The 21,100-nt window shown below is 39.9% G+C and overlaps 1 protein-coding gene across 2 annotated transcripts in view; it reads right to left on the reverse strand.

Annotated features, from left to right (window-relative positions):
- BTBD7 (BTB domain containing 7) overlaps window positions 1-18,340 on the reverse strand; it is a 51,373-nt gene extending 33,033 nt beyond the window's left edge. For both annotated transcript variants that reach the window (XM_005520174.3, XM_014249940.2), the window contains exon 1: window positions 18,264-18,340. The gene's annotated coding sequence lies outside the window, so the exon portion shown is untranslated. The remainder of the gene's footprint in view (window positions 1-18,263) is intronic.
- Between the last annotated feature and the right edge of the window lie 2,760 nt (window positions 18,341-21,100).

Genomic DNA, 21,100 nt, shown 5'->3' on the forward strand with positions numbered 1-21,100 from the left:
TGAGGTAATTTGAACAAGGATTCATTGCTAATGTACAACAAATACATTCTAATTTATTCCAATATTAGCAGTGTTAAAATATTAGTACTGAAAATGAAAGTTAACACATGAAGAACCACTACTGTCAACTGAACACTTGTGCCCCCTTCCAAAATACAAACATGATGATAAAGAGTGATACAAAGGTAAAGTCTATACCAAGAATCTTTTAGATTCCCTTAAATATTGTGAACACATATAGATTTGCTATATGCTTCTGAATTTTCTTCCTTTCTTGGTAGTCTGTGGCATGATAAATTGGCCAAGAAAGTGACATGCACGTGTCACTTCAAGTTTTCAAGGACACCTGCAGTGCAGATCCTGGGGAGTGGGAAGTGAGAGACAGGCCAGGAAGGAAAAGGCTGCAAATTGCCGCACAGAGGTGAGGGAAACAAGTGCTCCAGGATTTGAGGGCTGGGTACATGAAGAGGAAAAGTAGGGAAGGGTTTGAAAACCTGGCTTTACAGACATGGTTATCAGGCAGAATTGCTGCTCTAGCGTGTGCTTATCCCAGGGTGGCCTCACACAGTTGCAGCCTGCTGAGCACTAATGGAATCCTGCTAGAGCAGGAGACACAACCATAAAACCACCACAGCAGCTTTCAACTTGAGCCAACCTACAGGATTGTAAATGAGAAAAGGGAGCTCCCATGCCTGCCCTCCCTAGCGAGATAGCCTGGTCACCTCAGCTGCATACAATCTTGAACTTGTCTCCACACAGATTCAGCTTGCTACATATCAGGAAACAAAGATAAAATACCCACCCACATGAACAGAAGCCTATTCAGGATGAAGACAGAACCAGAGCACACACAAAACAGGCACCATCACACCAGCAAATACCAGTAATTCTCGGCAAACACAAGCTGTTGGATCTGTTCAGTCTTAGCCAATGCATGCACTCATTTTCTCCCTTGTGCACAAATAAGCTATTCAAAGATTACTGAATCCATATGGTGCAGATCTCTACTTCATTTATGAAAAACTTCACTGACTTAGAAAATAAATTCATCAAAACAGTGACACTCAAAGTGATTTTTGTATGAACCAAGAATACCTTGCTTAAATGTGGTGTAAATTTCTAGATGGAATTAGTTACACCCAGGACAAACTGTGAAGGTAAAAGTCACCTTTCAGTTTGAATGCTAACTTGCTCACAGGTAAAGGCTAGCAACCTGAGCAGACATCCCAACAATTTCTCTTTTCTCATCTAAAATTGGACTTGGTTCAGTTGGACCTGAGTCCTGGAATAATGCCATTGTTATTCCACTTTTCTGCATTCAGCTGTGGTGTGATAACTTGTCTATTAGATGTCTACTAATAGTTTTCAGTTCTTCCTGACACAGGAAAGAGCCCAAGAGCTAAGTAAAAGAGCGAAGAAAACAAAAAAGTGTTGAGCTTTTCTATTTTTATATATGTAAGCACTCAATACTTAGAACCAAGTCCCAGGTTTGAAGTTAGTATCTTCCACCTCCTTCCACTTGGCAATAAATACGTGCCAAAAGATGGAAGGAATGCAATCAAGGAATACACACAACTGTTCAATACCATTAGCAGTCAATGCTTGAATTTGCAAACCAGGATTTAAATAACCTCAAAAAGGAACGTCATAAAAGTTTCCTAAAATACACAATAGATAAAATTATTTTATTTGGAGGCTTACCACAATAACATTGTTACACGTTAAGCCCAAGTGAGTATTGTGCAGAATGAATTCACTCTCTAAATTTAGAATACATAACTTCCATGCACTGCTAAGTCATGTGTATTCACGCTGATTTCTTAGGAGTATTTTGCATCTTGAACATTCTGTAGTTCATGAAGTTTATGTGGCCCCTTGGCTCAAAACTGATTATAGCTTTAGGTCCACTACTGTCTTTAACCTCATGTATCAACTGAAAGTACATTTATTTTATTTTTTAATACAGCGCTAAATTTTACAACATAATATTATATAACCTGTGTTGCATCTCCCAAAAAATTCAGCTAGTGATGAATTCTGCCCTGGAGGAAGACCCACTTTCCTCTCTTCATTCCCATAACCACTTCTCCTACCTTTTTTCTTCTGTTCCAAGTATTTTGTAAACCAGATAAACTGACCCACGTTAGAGCCAACCTAAAAAAAACCCTGAATCAGTATCAGTCACCCAATTTGTTTGTTATGGCACCACGTGAATACTTGCAGTACTGCATCTTTTAACAGCAAAGTGTACTTGAACCACTCATGAATTTAGATGCCTTTTTTTGTTTGGTTTGTTTTGTCATTATTGTCCACTTCTGCCTTTGTACTAAACATTGTCCACCTCAACAGCATTTAGTCTAGAATATCTCTAACTAGCCGAGACTAGTCAATTCAACTCAGCTACTGCAAAAATGCCAAGTCAAGAATGCAGCTTCTCCACAGTGAAAGGCACTTGTAAAAGAAGAGGAACATAAAAATGAAGAAAAAACCCCAAACCACAGACAATTAGATCTTTAGTTGCAAAAGGAAAGACAGATTTCATCTTTTCTTGCAGATGTTGTCCTGAATACTGAAAGTTCCCTTATTTCAGTTCATCTGAAGAATTTTCTAATTGCATTTTAGCTTCAGAATACAGCCATGGAATTTTGTTTTAAAAACTACCATCAGGTGGACTTTTTCTTTCCTTTTTATTGAAAGCCTGCATGCATCCCCATAAGCATTACCAAAATGAAACCAAATTCAACATCTGCTGACCAACTGAAACAGTTGTTGAGAGCAGCGACGCATGCACAGATGTGTTATGAACATACGCATGTACACAAGGAGAGTTAAACTATGTCAAAGTTTGTTTAAAATAGTCTGTACTGCGGAACAAGTATATGGAGTGTGTTATGCAAAATGAGGAAGTTAATAAAAACCAAAATTACCACCCCGAATCCTACAAAACAGCATAAAAATGACTTTGAGATTATACCAATACTCAGAATGAAATTTAAAATAAGCACAAGTCTGGTTAAAGGTTTCAGTACCTGAAATAAGTTCCCCAGTCTTCTCAATCTTTGTCACACTGAACCTAAAATCCTAAGAACCTAGATGACATGCATCTGAGGTATCTGGGCTAACAGCCAGGTATTCCTGGACTGGGAATTTTAATTTAACAAAAAGTCTCTGTACAGAATGGACTTTGGATAACACTAACACTTTGTTTATAGCACCACTCAATACAAACGTTTCATAAAATTTCCTGTAAATCACTGGGATCCAATTAATATATGGGTTAGGTAGGGAGTGCTGCAACAGGTTTTACAACCATTTGATTTTTCCCCCGTAAAATTTTAAGAACTTTGTATTTCTTTTGGAGTTGCTGCCATGGGATTATGCAACAGCATAATACTAAAACTAAAGTAGGAAATTATATCAAGTACATGCACATACCTGTACCAACATGGTATTTCAGGTTCTCACTTTACCTAACATCTTTTAAATTTACTGTGAGTAAATAATAACTCAGGCATCATAAGAATAATTTATTCATGTTTGTTTAGATTTTTATCCAGACCAAAAATGCTATGCTATTTTCCCCCAACAGCTCATTTCAAGTAACAAGCACAACTTTACTGCAAGATGAGATTACCAGATCCAGCAATAAAAAGCACCCACACCAGTAATGAAACACATCAACTAAATTTCAGTGAGGACAAACTTAATTCCATAGGAGTTAGGTAGATAATGACTAAAACTGAAAGAACTCATGAGAATGGACCTTGCTATCATGCCCAAAGTACATCCCAAGAGCTTGCCTTAACATCCTGAACCTGCCTCCAGCAGAACAGTGGTCTGGTGACCAATAGAGAGCCCTGAGCCATCCCGAAGTGATTCAGGAACAATTCCATGTTCAGAAGAAGAGAAGGAAGTTCCCATCCACTGAGAAGTTTCCAGAGCCAGCCTTGGCCATGCTGGTTGTTATGCAGTATGCTGCTGGAATTACAAGTCAACAACATCCAAAGGCACAAGCTCTTAAAAATGACTACAAAGTTGCCTGTGCCCGGAGTTCCAACTGCTTGTTCAGATGTGCATGGAGTATCTACCTCATTTTTCTTACTGTGCTACTGGAAGGTGGTTCTCCAAGTAAGAAAAGTTGACAGTAACTGAGTGCTACCTGTCCTGACCTCCCTCTTTTTCCATGGATGAGACACTCAGAGGTACTGGCACACTCTCAGATTTTGTGGAGGTAGTCTCCAATCTTGAAAGCGCACATGCTAAAGGACTGAATGCATATGGGACAGTGCACCTGAGAGAAACTGTAACGGGCAAGTAATTTCCTGTTCAAAGGAAACAACTGAAATTTGAATGCTCAGTTGATTATGCATGACACACATGCAAATCCACACAAAGCCTATTCTGATTCCTTTTTATAATCCAGTCAAGCAATCAACCTTTATCATTATTCAAAATTAACTGGATGATACAATAGTAAGATGCAACTGAAACAGCTGAAAGGTTGTGGTTTGGATCAGTTCTGTACAAAAATAAGAAATGGATAATGTTCTTTATGGCATGGGCTAACGAATCTGTGTTATTTCATTATTTACTTCATTGGAAAGACAGAAAGAAAAATCCAATAGGCAAAACACCAGAACTTAAGCCACATTAGCAGTTAACCAGCTCAAGAGGGCAAGAAAAAGCAGATATAACTAGATTATGAAAGTGACTGCATTACTCAGTGCTTTGCTGAGAATCATGTGTTCCAGCTATCACAAAGAACCCTTTCTTATTGTTAAGCATGAAATTTAGAGCATTTTTTCTTCCATGAAGTAGTATGCTTCTCCATCAAGAAGTTCTTTCAAAATGAGGTGATAAGAACACCACAATAATCCTAGCTTTTTATTTCTAGATTCGTTGAGAATCACTGGACTGAGTTTTAGTGGGGAAAACCCACCAACAAACAACCAGTACTGATTTTCAACCTTTTCTCCAAGGAATCAGAGTGAAAGTTAAAAGAACTATGCTCAAATAGAACACAAAGGTGTGTCGTCTTGAAGATACACAGACTTCAGAAATTGAAAACACTGAGCAGCATTTCAACAGTTGAAAAAAACCCACAGAACTAACAGGAAAAAACCCTCTTTTCAATGCTGTCTTTGCAAATAGCGCTCAAAGTAATATTTCTGATGATCAGTAAAGTGATTTCAAGTATGATATGAACATGTCACATCATAGAAGTAAATAAATAATTTCATTAACAGGGACTGACAGGTCAAATTACTAACAGCAGTATGGAGGCAGGGGACATCAACATATTTTTACTCCTCTGAACACAAAAAATTCCAACAGCTAAAAAATTCAAACACACAAAGTACACAGAGACTAACTGAATTACACCAGTACAATCCTGCATGGAATAGGCTGTTCCTCCCAAGCAACTTAAATGTGTTCATACACTGGCAAATACATTTTTATCTCTCTACGTCAGTGATTCTTCCAGTTAGTTGCAAAAACACACTAATTAACCAAAAGTCTATTCTGATTGATAACATTCATATGAAAGACTTAACTAATGCTCCTGAAGATGAATTCAAAACACTTCTTTCAGTCAAATGAGCAAGAGCTCATTTATGGCCCTCTAGGACTCTCTTGAAGTGAAACGACAGCATGTATTCTTCAATGACTCTCCGTTTTTTCACAAGCTAACTTGAAAGGAACATTATCTGATTTAGATAAAAAACATCATTAAATCTACTTTATAAGAAAATCAGAGAAATGCTATCAAGCAAATCATTCTCAATATCACTAAACAGAGTAATTAGGTATGAACATATCCATTTACAGGAAAATGAGGATAATTAATTTTAGCCAATCTAGAATAATTGCAGCATAGTCTGGCATACTGTGATAAATTTTGAGGAGTCTAAATGTGTTTCAAAAGACCTCTTCTCAGCAAAAGTTACCCACATGCTCTTTTTTAAGAATGGCAAATATTCTTTGATTTAGATGGATGAACACATCAGTTGGTTAAGACAGAAAAAGGAACTTCCAAATTACATGCAAAGTACCTCAGAAAAAGGAGCAGACCTTGTTTTTGTTTTGTTTTTTAAGTAGTCTCCTTTTATTCTTTCCATCAAAGTCCAGGCCAACACTTTTGTCAGGCAGTGACCTAACTCATGGAGATTTCAGCTACATTCAGCTTTGGATACTGAGGTCAAATACCAGGCTGGTATGACCACTGCCCTCCTCACTGTGTCTCCAGCTAATGACTGTCCATTATTGCAGCAATATCCATGCTCACCTGTTCCTTCCCCCTGGCCTGGAAGAGGCAGAAGTCTAGCAGAAGCAATAACCTTCCACGTGAAACTCTACCACCTTGATACAGCATATTTCATGGGCTTCTTATCCCTGTACCCTTTATCTGTCAACAGGATTGCTGCTGCTTCTGGAACAGGGCAAACAGTCTTTCTTCTCTACAGTCTTCTACCCCCATGGAATTTTATTCTATTTAGTCTAAGAGTGCCCCCCAAAGATCCCTGTCTCATTGAGAAAGGGAATTCCTCCTCTTGCTCAAGCTGTGACCGAACCACAACAAAAAATCCAGTTTTCAATTAATAAATTTATTAAGATGGGAAAATCTTGGCTCAAACCCCAATCATATGGAAGATCCATATACCCTGCAGTTTTCCTTGTACTGGAGTAATTTTCCCTTTTTATCCAGGCCGAATTATTTCACAGAAAGCCATTTACTCTGAATGAGGACGTGAGAGCTTCCTGTATACAACAGTGCCTGTAAATTCAGTGCACAGTTCCATTCACACTTCTCTCAGGATATGTTGCCTCAGAGTGCCTCAGAGTCATGAAGAGGACAATCCCAGACAGTGTGCTCTGTATCTTCAGTAGGCAAGCAGCACCCATCCTATCTTATGACTTACTATTTTCAACCCATCTTCAAAAAAGAAACCTTTTCATCACTCAGCTTTAGTTCCCTTAACTTCCACAGCCTGCGTCATCTATGGTGATGACACTGCTTGGGCTTTTCACAACAGTAGCTCCAACATCAAAGCAGATTAAAACTCTTGGACCCACATAGTGATCAGCCTTCCCATATGGGTGGCCTCTTTTAATAATCAGATGAAAAAATCACTTCTATCTTAATTTGGCTGCAATCAACTCTTCATCCTGCCAGCCAGTCATTGTATCAGTAATAACATCTTGTGGCATTTCTGTTGCTTGGAATGTCATTCCTCATGACTACAGTGTTTCTATACAACACTCTCCCTTTATACTCAAGCTTCCAAGATACTTGGTAACAATACACAGCTCATCTATTTCCACTGAAACTGCTGCCTGTGGCTAAAAAATGCTATTACCAATATTGCCGTGTATCCAAAACATTTTTCTCTACACTTCAGGCCTTGATACACCACCATTCCTTTTCTTCTGTACCACATCCTCTCTGTGGGTCCTTTTGTCATTACACAACAGCAATTTCACCCATTCAGCCTTTTCTCTTTGATAAAACAATTTGAAGTATTGGCTGCTAGCATCATTTCTTACACATTTAACACTAATGGGTACATCTACATACAACAGAAAAACTGGAAGGGGCAACATGAAAAGGTGTGGCAAAGAACTCAAAAGGCAATCTAGCCCAGTCATTTCATGAAACATCAGGAATTTTATTAAAGAAATACTGATTTTCCTCATTGAAGACAACATTAAGTCAGAGCCATAAAACTGACTCATTACAGCTACAGTTTGAATACTTTTGACAGTAAGCCACAAGCCACAACAAGTCCTGCATCCAACAAAACCACAGCTGCAATCTGGATTTAAAATGCATTATTTAGCATATACAAACGCAAGCTGGTTCACCAACACTGGTTCCACGCACATTTCCTCAGCGCCAGTGCCCACCACAGCTACCACCAGCATCTCCCCAAAGCTCCTCCATCGGGTCAGCAACTAAACACAGGTATTCCCTTCTGTGAGATTTTTTCCTTCCCACTGCAGTTAGCTCCCTGCAACAGAATGGCTCAAGGAACACAGATGATGCCACAGAGAAGGAAGAACAGCAAGTAAAGGTTACTTTGCTCCCCACAATCAAACACAACATGCAGTTTGACTAATACTCAGTTGACACAGCCTTCAAAAAATAAACATTCCCAGTCCCCACGCACCTATTCCTGCAGCAGAGCTGTACCCTTCATTGTAGCAGACATTTGGAAAGCCATGCAAGTCCTGACTGGACCATGTTTGTTTTCAGTGATCCTTCGGTGTGGCTGCTCCAGCCATTGCCCAAGTACAGCACTGCCTCAATCTCCTTTCAGCCAACTACCACTGTCAATGTAAACCTCTTACTTTAAGTGGGCAGCTATAAGACCACTTTTGCAATAGGCTTTTTCTTCTCTAGAGCTCCTAAAAAATTTACAGTAGGAAAAATCACTTGCAAAGCAAGGACAGTCTTAGCAAAAAAAGACAATTTAGACAACAGTAGCCACTGCTAGGATTCACCATGACAGTGCTCCCTGTATCTAGGTGTCTGATTGCTGCTTCTTTGGCCTGTACTTATTTTCCTCTGTATTTGTGCAGTTTGTTCCCTCCTCAATTAACAACACTTAACACAGCAGCCATCACTGCTAAAGAGGTCCATGGGAGTTGTTGCTTTTTAAATGCTTAGAGATTTTAAACTTGCAGTGACAGAATATATGCATCTAGGTATTGCTCATATAGGAAAAAATATAAAGCAAAGCCTTTGTGAATTTTAGTATATTTCCCTCAATCTAGTGAACTTGTCTGACAGGGAGAAGCTAACTGCATGCAGGACTCACTGCCTGTCAGCTATTCACAGGTACATCAGGGTGATCTGATCCTACCACTAAAGCCAAACTAACAGGGAAATGTACTTTTCCCTCACACTCCATCCTGCCAAGGGGTTTTCTTGTTTCCCCTCACACTACATACTGAGATTATATGATTACAAACCAAGTCATTTCAAATGGCTGATACATCACCCCACTGCTGGAGAGAGTGGCAGATAACAGAGAGGGAACTCCAGCATGTTTGTGCGACAGGCAGCTAAAACTGGAACAGGATCTCACAGCTCTCAATATGAAGAGAGCAGCCTATTCCTATTAGACTGCCTCACAACTCCACAAAACTATACCCTTGTAGCCATCTTTTCTGTTCTGAGTGACTCCCCAAGTCACTCTGGCCTGGCACCAGTGTTGACACATCTTCCCCTTGTCTCCTAATATCCACAGTCACTCTCAAGTCTATTCTGTTCACTGCTGCAGGAAGCAATACAAAATCAAATTGCAAAATTGATTGTACATGGTATTTACACAACAGTTGACTTATATGAGACCATGTAAACTGGTTGTACACTGCTACCTCCCTGAGCAAGGGTGAAATTCCTGGTCAAACACACAGACCATTTTCCTTGTATTTAGAGGTTTTTAAGATAAACCCCCCGCAACTAGCACAACAATAATGCTCTTATAAATCAATTATATCTGTATATACTAAGATTTTAACAGTTACTTAAAAACTTACACATTTGAAAGACATCTCCTCTGGTTGGATTGCTCTGCATAGTTAAATTCATTAACTTCAGCAGAAAATTTTAACAGCCACACTGATTTTACCAACTAACATTTACATCATAACATCTGATACCAAGAAATCTTTCTATGTTGTGTACTTCAAAGATTTCAGCCATTTTGAAGAGAGTAGCAAAATACATTAATATTGCAATACTTCCCCTCCAAACCCTCAAAAGTTACACCAGTAACTTCAGTTTCAGTAGTTACCTTCATTAATACCTACATTTAGATTCCATAAAAGTGTAGCAAAAACTAAATGCTCACAAACTTTAAGGAATGTCCTCCCCAAAGCTATGGGTATTCATTTCAGAAAATATACTTTCTCAATGATATCAAAGAAATCAATTAAGGAAGGAAAGGCTTAGTCAGAAAACCAGACTAGTACTTAGCTTACAATTAAGCTGGAGCTTTGTTTACATTTTCCCCTTGGCAAGAAAAGGAAGTTATGTCTTCCACATTTCCTGCAACAAGCTCTCTCTGCACTTCCAAAGCATTTTTTTGTTCTGTAACATGAATATGCAAGTTTTACAGAACAGTCAAAAGAGCATCACACATGTTGACATAACATTGCTTCTGAAAACAGAGGCAACAATCATGTACACATTGAATTTAATTAATTCAGCAACATTTACACATAACTCATGAACAGAGACTTTTAAAGGCTGCAGAGTTAGAAAAGCTTATGGGGTAGTTTTTTATTTAACTATTTGCTAAGGCAAATCTGCCCTTTGAGCAGACTGTTGATATGCTGTAACTCCTCCCTCTTTCCCACAAGATTTGAAGCTTTTCAGATGTCCCAAAATACTAAAAAAATAAACAGATTTTTCAAAGAAATCAAATAAAACTTTTAGAAGGAAAGCAAAAGTCTGTTGCACTGCACTAATTACAGGAGTTACTCCATTAAAGAAACCCATTGCTCCTAATGTAATTTTGGACCAGATTTTGTTCATATCTCTCTCTCTGTCATGCACAACTGTCCTTGACACCACAATTCCTTCACATTCTAAGAAATGCAGAAACTTTACCAGCCTGTGCTCTACTTCTCAAACCTCTTTTGATTCTTCCATGATTTGAAAAGTTCACTACTATATAGAAAAAAAGAAAACACTGCCACCAAAACAGACAAACAAACTGAAAAACCAACCAAAAAAAACCAAACAAAAAACCCCAACCAAAAAAAAAACCCAAAAAACAAACAACAAAATAAAATAAGAAATCTCACTTCCCTCTCTACCTAGATGATCATTCCCACTCAACTCTGCATTCATGTTAAATGAACAGGAACAGTTTTTAGCTGGATCAGTTTTCAGATTAACAAATATAAAAGGTTCTTTTCAATAAGGAAACACATTAATCTTGTACATGTAGAAAAAAGGGCAAGTTCCTTTTCCTTCCAAACATAAAACAAGGATGAAACTCCAGATCCACAAGATAATTAAATAAAAGCACCTTCATTACTGTTGAAGATTGCTAGTGCATAATACAACTGAGCTTTGATGCAGCTAACAGTCACAAAATGTGGTATTTTCCAATTTAATTCTCCAGCAAAAGTAAATTGGTAGCTAACAACAGAATGAGGGAAGAAGGGAAGGAGGAGAAGGGACAGTAGATGCCCAAGGTAGTGGTGGGAAAACATAGATCAGCACAAGTCTGTTAATGCAAAGGGGAAACTTTGAGCCAATAATTAACTGAGAAATTACGCAGCAACAAAATTACCTCAGATGTTCTCAGCAGAGAAATTCAAATGTCTTGAGAAACTTGGAACAAGACATGACAAATTTTGTTTTACTTGCAGTGGAAAAGCCCTGAAGTAGTATGAACATATATTTCAGAAAATTTGTAATAAGACTGTACTTCTGATTAACATCATTTTCAGAAGACATGTAATTTAAGCTTTCAAACCAAGTTCAAGTAGTAACTGCCCCAGTTATAACATCAAGGACTGTGGTCAAATGCAGTTAAAGACAAGTAGCTTTGATGCAGCACAGAAACACATTTAAGAGTCACTTTACCAGAGGTTACCAGGTCTTCAGATCTGTGCCTAGAACTACAAAATACAATTAGACAAGTCTTATACTGTATGTTAACCTTAGTGTGTTAGAAGGGTATTTTGGCATTTCAAGTCCAAATGCACATTTCCAGAAGTGCTTAATAGAGGACTAAACCCTACAGAGATTTTAATGACCAATTAAGAACCAGGAGGTACCTTTTGACCTAAATAATGTACCTTTTAATGTATTTTTAAAAAAGAATACATCAAATTATTATTTTAAATATTATCTTTGGCTATAATAAAAAACCTCCAAAAACCAAAACAATCAGCCAAGCTGGGATTTGAGAATTAAAAGCAGTAAACACACATTCTTATCCAAAATTTAGACAAGCTAATCATACATGAAAATAAACTGCAAAGAAGATGGAGGTACTTGATACACTGGGAGTGCGGGGGGGGCTCACATGGACACAGAGTAGCTCCTCATGCTGTCATATCCATTCCTTTGTAGAAATTATGGCTAAACTGTGTAGAAATTACATCTAGCTGACCAGTAACAACTGTTGCCTCTCAGTACTGACACAGCTTAGATTATTCCTCAGTCCGTACCAAGGCCATCACTACTACACTGAGTAACACAAACCTTCCCATCTACAGCGTGCATTTTGTCAACTCAGCATTCATATACCTTGCCTTGTCTCTGTGGTATAATGAAAGAACAATTTCAAAGACTTCCTAGAAGTACCTCATTATAGACTGGCAAAGGTATTTTCAACTTAAAATGACAGTATAAGCAATTTGATGTATTTCAGAAAGCAGCAGTCACTACTAGAATGACTGTAAAGAAATACATGAACTTATTATCTTCTCTGCATTCTAGACATTCATCTCATCTCTCAAGATGTCTGAAATTGAGATGTCCAGTATAGGATGAACCAAGATACAAGACACCAGCTTTTAATATATTCACATGCTTTGTCTGGGATTTGTCAGGGTTTTTTTAAATGAGTAATACAAAATTCCACTGTGTATATACCTACACTCCATCCTTCTTCATGATGAAATCTTCTGGTCATTCAGTTAAGTATCACAAGAAGCTTCAGAGTTTGTTAGCCATTTACGTATTTTAAGACATACATCTGGGTACATGAGAAAAACCTCTAAATGCCCTCACATGTAAGAAGAACTTCAGCACAACCTCATCTTATACACTGCAGAATTCAAATGGATAAGCACTATAATTATCACAGCAGCAGGAAGGCTTTAAATAAGACATCTTTCTAGACAAAGTCAAAAAATCAGCAAATCCACAGCAAACACAGTTCTAACAGTCAAAGAACCACTTCTCCCCCACCTTTACATCAAGAATCTTCATTTGAAAAAAGCTAAAGCAGAAGATCAAAAGAGATCAAAGAGTAAGGGAGCACCAGTCCACAAAATACTGTCTTGCTGCATTCTGATTGTATTTGTTATGTTAGAAGGCTTTTAATCAGCTCTCAAGCAGCATTTCCAATATTGGGGTCAGGAGAAAAAAAGCATGAAAAGGAACTTTTGTCACTCATACTGATTATTTTTAAATCACTTAAAATAACCTACCCACTTACAAAAGTATTTTATATTCTTCATTGCAGTACAGAGATCTGGAGTAGCAGATGATAAGCAAAGCAGCACTTCAATTTCTTACTAATGCAACATGATCTACTTGGTCACTCAAAAAATACTTCAATTTTCATATAAATAGGTATAAAGTTCTACTCATGTTGGATGCCCTCACAAGACAATGGTATTCTTGCTCTTTGTATAGTAAACCTTGATTAAAATCTTAGTGGCAGACTATGAGAACAATGTTCTGTCACCAGAATTGCCGTGTATTTAAAATACACGGGCAAGCACTCACAGATACATTTTGCAGCTCTACTGTCACAGAGCTTCTGCAAGTTCTGGGTGACAAAATAATAAATCCAACTAAAGAACCAAGCAACAGTCACTTATTACATTACTGTTTCCATCAACTCCGAGTTTAGCCATTGTAACCATCAGCAGAATGCTAAAATGTCCTGATAGTTATCCTGAGACTAGGTTTTAAGAGATCTTGGACAAGGTTTCCGAATTAGAGGAATCTTGCATATCATTAACTAGCTTGATCTGTCTCCAAAGCACTTCCCTCTAGATAATATCAAAGATCAGAAGTGATGAAGAAAAAGAGATTAATCTTAAAAGCTACAAGTTACCATAATGAAATGATCCTGTAAGAAAGAAAGTAGGAATAAAAAGGGTCTTTAACAATATGGGGAATCAAAATAACTGCAGAACTAGAAATACAATATTTAAAAGAGATTTAAAAAAATTAAATTCTACCCTTTATTACAGCAGGTGGAAATAGGGTATTATAGGAGAGAAAAGCAAAGATCAATACAAAAAAGACATTCTTTTTAATACAGGAAGAACTGAACATACAATGACATTTGAGTGCTATAAAAAATATGCATGATGAATGACCACTGAATTCACACACAATTTGAGGACAAAGATCAGAGGATTTAGAAAATGATCAGTCAGTTATACAGGTAACAGCTCACACTTGATTGCCAAGTTCGAAAAACAAGGTAAGATCACTTAGAAGACACTTCTGAAACATAAAACTGATTTGAGAAGATGTTGCCTGAAACAGTAAACTTCCATACTTAGTACTGAAAGTTTCTTCTTAATCAGTTTTGACTGCTGTTAATTTTTTTTGCATGCTTTAGGACTCAAACATCTACAAACCAGTTTAAACCCACTGATGATAGAAAACCCCTATCAGGCTGGACCTGCCTGCAAGGCCACCAGTAGTTAAAGTTCATAGTTAAAGTTCAGTAGTGTTTGGTGCATGCTTGCACAACACCTGCACACAATGGAGCAAACAAATCAGATTTAAATTTAACTAAGTATATAGTTAGGTATGTACTTGAATCCAACACATCAGGCAATACAGTTCTACCCTGAGCACCTTTACCTCCCCAGCCTCCCGTACCACCTCTACACTGTGCTAGCAAACAGATTTTCCACAGCAATGTGATGACCCAGATGAAGGATCTGACATGAAGTTATTTTGTGCTTTAGTGGTTTATTTTTCATACAGATCAATTTCCTGAATGTTTCAGAGTGAAGCCATGTAAACAGCCATGTAAAACATGTACCAACACAGCTGAGGGGACAGTGCAGGAAGTAAGGAAAAGCAGCAGTGGACTGAATGTGTTTAAACCAATTCTGCCACTAAGCATCTATCAAGAACCACCTAGGCATCTTATTATTGTGGGTTCCCCCTGCCAGTGGGACAGGGAACAGAATCAGAAGGCAAAGAAAAAACAACACAGTAAAACCCATGGGTTGAGATAAGTATAGTTTAATAACTGAAATAAATCAAAATATAATAATCATATAACAACAATTTTGATCTCCTAGTGTCCATTCATTACATAGAAAGCATCATTACTGATGATAATGTGGCATCTGCAGCCCCTTCTAATAGTTCAGGCATACTGGTAAGCTGACATAGGAAAGAGCATTCTGAAAACCCACAATAGCTTCTATCCAAAGATTTAAGGATACTGACAAGACTTATCCTTCAAAGAACCTGGGAAATGAAACAAAGCAATAGCTAGATGACTCACTGGAAGCTCACCTAACACATCTGAACTAAGATTCCTGGTTCCCACTGCATGTACAATAAAGTTGTGCATCAGGTTTCCAGACTAGTGTGAAAAAATAGGAAAAGCCATTGATCTGGTAACAGATATCAAAAGCCATGTACATATGTTAAGAAAGGGCGAACAAACAAAAAGAAATTTAGAATTAAAACTTGCAGTTCTCTTTCAAGATTTGCTGTAAGAGCAGATTCTCATCAATCTCTTTAGGAATATAGTTAGTTCTTCTTAAGTACAATCTCACAGTTTCCCTACAGATTTATTTATTGATTGATGTGAACTACACACAGTCCATCAATATGTCCACAGGATGTTTTCATTCATCTTACTGTTTGTCTCTGAAAGGCAGCCAGCCACAACTATCTCAGTCATGACAGTGAACCCAAGACATCAGAATAAACCCCCTTTTCTTGCATGTGGTCTGATATATCAAGAGCAAAAAAGCATCAGGGTGGCAGAGGAGCAAGCAAGGTTAGTGTCCCACCTCCTCCTATGGCCATGTGCAGGACCCCAAGACACCACACCACCAATGAGGCTTGCAAACAGGACAGAAGAAGACATTGTCCCAGCCTAAAATTCATCCCCAACAAATCTTGAGATTGTCACCAGTGACAATTAATCTAACACCACGTATGCAGCAACTTGAAAGGCCTCTCAATTTGTTGTTAATTCATCAAGCTCTAGCAGTTTCACTGAATTAAATTTAAAAAGCTGGCTGCAAAGACAGCACATTCTACTGTAATTTAACAGTGAGCAACATAGCTTCACAACACAAAGTTTGGAGCTTCTCAGACAAGCTTGAAAACTGAGAGGGGAAAAAAAATTTAAAAATCACTATGACAAATCCATGCAAGTCTTTCAGGAGAGCTTATAAAAGTAATTCTATTCTTTCATGTAAGAGTCTTTGCAAATCAGTCCATGCCAGCAATAAGCATTACACCACCACTATATCTATGACTCAGCAAGGGAATCTGGACATATGAAGAGAATTCACTTCCTAATGTAAGAGGTAAGGATTTTTAAAATGGCAACAATTACAACAATGCCAAAGTAAACAAACCAAGACAACTTGTGACCGTGCTCCTTTGTATGTTTAAGCATACAAACTAGATTAGAATGTCAAACCCATTTATACATTGGCTAAAGTTTGAAAGCAAGTAAAACAATGCTTAGTGCAGCTGAGCTGAAATACAAAGGATTCAACAGCTGTTTTCATCTCCAATGAACAAAAACAAACACTGGCTGTACATTTGACACAAAACACTGAGCTCCATTTCCAAGATTACCTGTGTGCAGCCCAACTATGCAAGTCCAACTTTAGAGCTGAATACAAGCCAGTGAGCAATTGGCAGCTTTGTGTTGTAACCTAAGATACAAGCTTGATTTACTGAGACATTCATCACATGTTTACATATAAGCACAAACAGACAGTACTATTTACAGGACATTAACTGACACAGCAAAGTAGCATGTTCTTAAATGGCTCAATAATGCTTTGGTCCATCAACTGAAACTAGTTATCCAGTTGATAAATTATTCCAAAAAGGGAGAAAACATCACAATCCATATCTTCTCAATACATTATCTTCATACAGATATTCTACATAATCTACTCAGACCTTGCCTTGTAAACACCATGGTCCACAGAACCTGTATGTTACTAACAGACTTCTGTTCTGTTCTGTACATCCTCATAAATAACATGTACAGAATTATTTTTTGTTACATGGGTAACAGACTCTTAGCCAACAAGGGGTGAAGGAAAAAGTATTTTCATTGAATTCTTAAGGAAAAGGTTCAAATGGAAGGATCTAAGAAGAAATTCCCCTTCCTGCACCACCCTGTGTGAAGAAGGGTACTAATACAGAACTAGGATGAAATATTTGAAACAATAAAGGAGAAGCTTAGAAGACTCATACTCTTCCCTAAGATCTTTCAGACAAAGGGGGTAAAGCTTTACTTCCTCAAGCTTTTCAGTGTCTCAACTCGAATTATGAGGTTTAAAAATATTTTAATTCACCTTCTGTTTTTATTTCCTCCATTTCTAAATGAAAACAACATGCAATATGTGGTAAAACCTGAGGTTATCACATCCCAGTGGTGTATCTGCCAAACACTTTAAATTTGTTACTACATTACACTGGTTTGGAGCAAAGCCTCAAGCAATGCTACACCGCCTAAGGTAAATTCTCACACAAACTATCATTGCATCAACACGTATTTTATTATCCTACTATCGTATTTTATGTTAGTACTCGATATGCATGTCATCTTTCACCCAACGGCCTCAAACGGGATGGCGGGGAAGAGCGAGTAGAAGCACGAACCAAAAGAAAAGCACTTATCCCACTGGCAGCAGGAATATTCCAGAGGCAGGAGCAAACACATCACCTACAAAGCTCTCCAAGTTTCTCCAGGAACACCGCTGTAACACCTGTACAGAGAGGAGCGGGACAAAACCGCACAAATGCCGGGGCAGCAGCAGTCTCCAGGCCACGGGCACGGGACGGGCTGCCCGGCACCGGCGGGAGTCCCGCAGCCACGGCGGGCGAGGAGCCGCTCTCACACCGGCCCGACACGGGCGGAGCTCCGCGCCAGCTCCTGCGGGAGACGGCTTCAAGCACCTCTGCAGCTCCGCGGGGAGCTGCGCCGGGGCGGAAGGGAGAGAAGGAGGCAGAGAGGAAGAGAGGGAAGGGGCGGCGAGGCAGGACCCGACAGCGCGCACAGGCACAGCCGAGGCCGCTGCCGCCGCTCCGGACCGCGGACCCTGCGGGCCGGGAGCGGCACGGGGAGCAAGGCTCCTTCCCGCGGCGGGGCCCCACGGAGCTGCGGGCTGGCAGCGGAGCGGCGGGACAAGCTGCTCGCAGCCGGCCCGGCGGGGCGCGCACCGAGCCCCGCCGTGGGGGCGTCGGCGGTCTTGCCCCCTCCCCTCCGCCGCCGTGACACTAAGACCCCGTCCCCCTCCCAGCCCGGCTTCCCGCGGTGCCTCACCTCCGGCAGCCGCTCGCCGCCGCCATCCTCCTGCTCAGCGCCGCCCGCTCCCGCCCGGCCCCGCTCCGGCCGCCGCCATTTTGCTCCCGAGCCCCAGGCTCGGCCGGGCAGCGGGAGCGCGCACGGCGCCTGCGCGGAGGCGGCGCTGCGGCGCGCGAGCCACGTGGTGCGGGCGGGCCGGGGCTGAGGGCTCGGAGCGGGGCGGGCGGCGGGTCCCGGCGGGTCGGGCTCTCAGGGCCCCTCCTCGCACTGCTGGGCTGGGGGCGTGCGGGAAAGCCGAGCCCCGCGTGTGTGCCCCGGCCGCGATACCTGTTCCAACGCCGCGTATGCTGCCTGCTCTGTGTGACACATCTCCTAAGCTTGTTGCCATGCCCAGATGCAGGGGTGTCTGCAATAAAAGTGGTGTGTCAGCACATGTTCTTTGTCCTTGAGACTAACGTAAGCTGCTTATATTAAGCCTATGTCTGTCTCCTTGCTTTGCCAAACTGCTATGAGCTTGTTAGGGGCAGGACACAGTCAGATTCCAGTTTTATTGTTCATACTAGGAATATATACTGCACACCTGGAAATAAACTCCCACCACATTCCCAACTTCTGATAACCTCTCTCAGCATGAGAAATTAGTATTTCACTCGCCTAGGTGAAAGTAGGTGCCAGCTGTAAAAAGTTGTTCCCACCATTGCTGGTACCACGCTGGGTACATTTTCTTCAAAGTAAGGTGCATGTTGTGGATACCGTCAAGATCAGCACGTATCTGCCACCATATCTGTAAGATCGCTATTTTCTATATCAGTGAGACTGACAAATGCATGCCAGCATTTTATTTGAACAATGAAAACTCTTAAGTGAACTGAACAACTTGTGCCCGCTGAAAAAGCGGAAGCACGTGTCTATATATGAGAAAGTCTGAGAAAAGTTCCATGGCATGGGCCCAAAATCAGATTAAATCACATGCTAGAAAATACTCAGCAAGCTGAAAGCCACATCTATGATCATTCCTGGTTGGTAAAAGCAAGCTATGACGGATTACATCCTCTCCTGATTCTGCTGACAGTCCATTTCTGGAGGGAAGCTTTCCTCACACTTGGCATCCTCCTGTGCTCCATCTCTGTGATTAACTTGCCTGAATGCTGCAGACCTCCCTAACTACCACTTGGCATAGCATCCCACAGTGCTCAGAGCCTACTAAGAAACTATGTATAAAACAACCTCTTAATATATTTGCCCATGCTGTAGACTGTTTTCTTACTGGTTTCAGCCCAAAAACAGAGGAAAAACGGAGTTGGGTTTGTAGGCAGTATTATCCTTGGGGTTTTAACCATCTTATTTATATCTTCTCCGATATTCTAGTATATGAGAGCATCACAACCTTTGACTTCCATATCTGCACAGTACTAGAGATGAAGGAATTCTTGTCATTGGAATTTAATAAATTAAGTTCATGCTGTCAGGATCGTGTATCTGTTCAAGGGGGGCTATTTCTTGTAAATGGGATGTCTTTGCAAGCTGTTGCTGTTGTTGCTGTTGTCATGAGAGCTCATAAAACTAACTGGCAGGCAGAGTTCTGCCTCTTTGAGCTATTGCCTGCTAGAACTTCCCACCTTCTATTTCTGTCTCTTTTCTTGTGCCTGCCCTAAGCCTGAATTCCATTTCCTGCTGTTAGGAGCCCTGATATGGAATACCATATACGCAGTGTCCACCTTACTTTTATTTTACCCTGTTTTTCTGTAGAATTGTGTTACATATGTTCATATTGCCTGCCTGGACATATAAGGGTTTAGGTCTATGACCTCTGTGCTAAAATATTTTTAACTCATTGATCTATTTTTCATTTGGGTCCTTATGCACACTGCAACTTCAGGAAAGACTGAACCACCAAAGTCAGGCGACCAGCAGTCAGAAACGATTGAAAATTAAACTGGAGTAGTTTAAAAACACATGGAACTGTTAATTTAAATGTATCTGTTAGGAGAAATTGTTGCAGAGGAGGTTCATAAATATGAACGGTGTGAGACAACCCCAGCCGCTCCATGTCATTCATGATTTACAATAACATTGTTACAATTATAGCAGTGGCTTGCTGAGAGCAGCATAGAAGTAAGAAAGAGTTGAAGTTAAAGAAGTGAGGTTCAGGTCACAGAGCTCCTAGACTGAAGGGAAATAGTTCACCGGCTTGGATTTTAGGTGAGAGTTATGAATTTTTTTCCAAAGTTCTATTGTTAGGTGAAAAAGACCAGTCAATTCTCCAGCAAACCTGGCTCATAATCTTATAGGTAATGAAAATGACAAAGGAAAAGAAGTCTTGCAGGCTGAATGTTTGTTTTGATACTGGTCTATTTTAGTATTCTAATACAATTAACTAGAATGTAGCCAAAATGGATGGTTAGATTAAAGTACAAAGATCTTGCTCTGCAATAGTCATCCTTCTAGCAGCTAAAATAAACCTTCTTTCTTATGACTCAGAGACAAACAGTGTGTTGGGTAACACCTTGGGGGAGACATCTGGCAGGTTAGAAGTGAGTATGGCTACCATGTGCTTTTTTTTACTTTAGACTTCAAAGCATAGAGGTCACCCCTTGACTGCAGCACACTGTCACTGTCTTTGAGGATTGTGTGGTCTCATGGACTAGACAGCTGCAAAGCACACCAAAAGCTGACTAACCCCTTCTGCCACCTGGGATCTTGGTGCAGAAGACAGGTTATAAAACACTGAGTTACAAACCTTGCTGTGGAGGAGTGGGAAATGGAAGCTAATTGCATTTACATGCAGGTAATGTGTTTTCTGAAATGAGAGGATAGGAGATTCACACTGTCTGACAAACACCCCCAGAGCATGT

This window comes from Pseudopodoces humilis, chromosome 7, assembly GCF_049639895.1.
Source record: "Pseudopodoces humilis isolate 2021_Gansu_Grassland_sample_001 chromosome 7, ASM4963989v1, whole genome shotgun sequence".
Taxonomy (NCBI): domain Eukaryota; kingdom Metazoa; phylum Chordata; class Aves; order Passeriformes; family Paridae; genus Pseudopodoces; species Pseudopodoces humilis.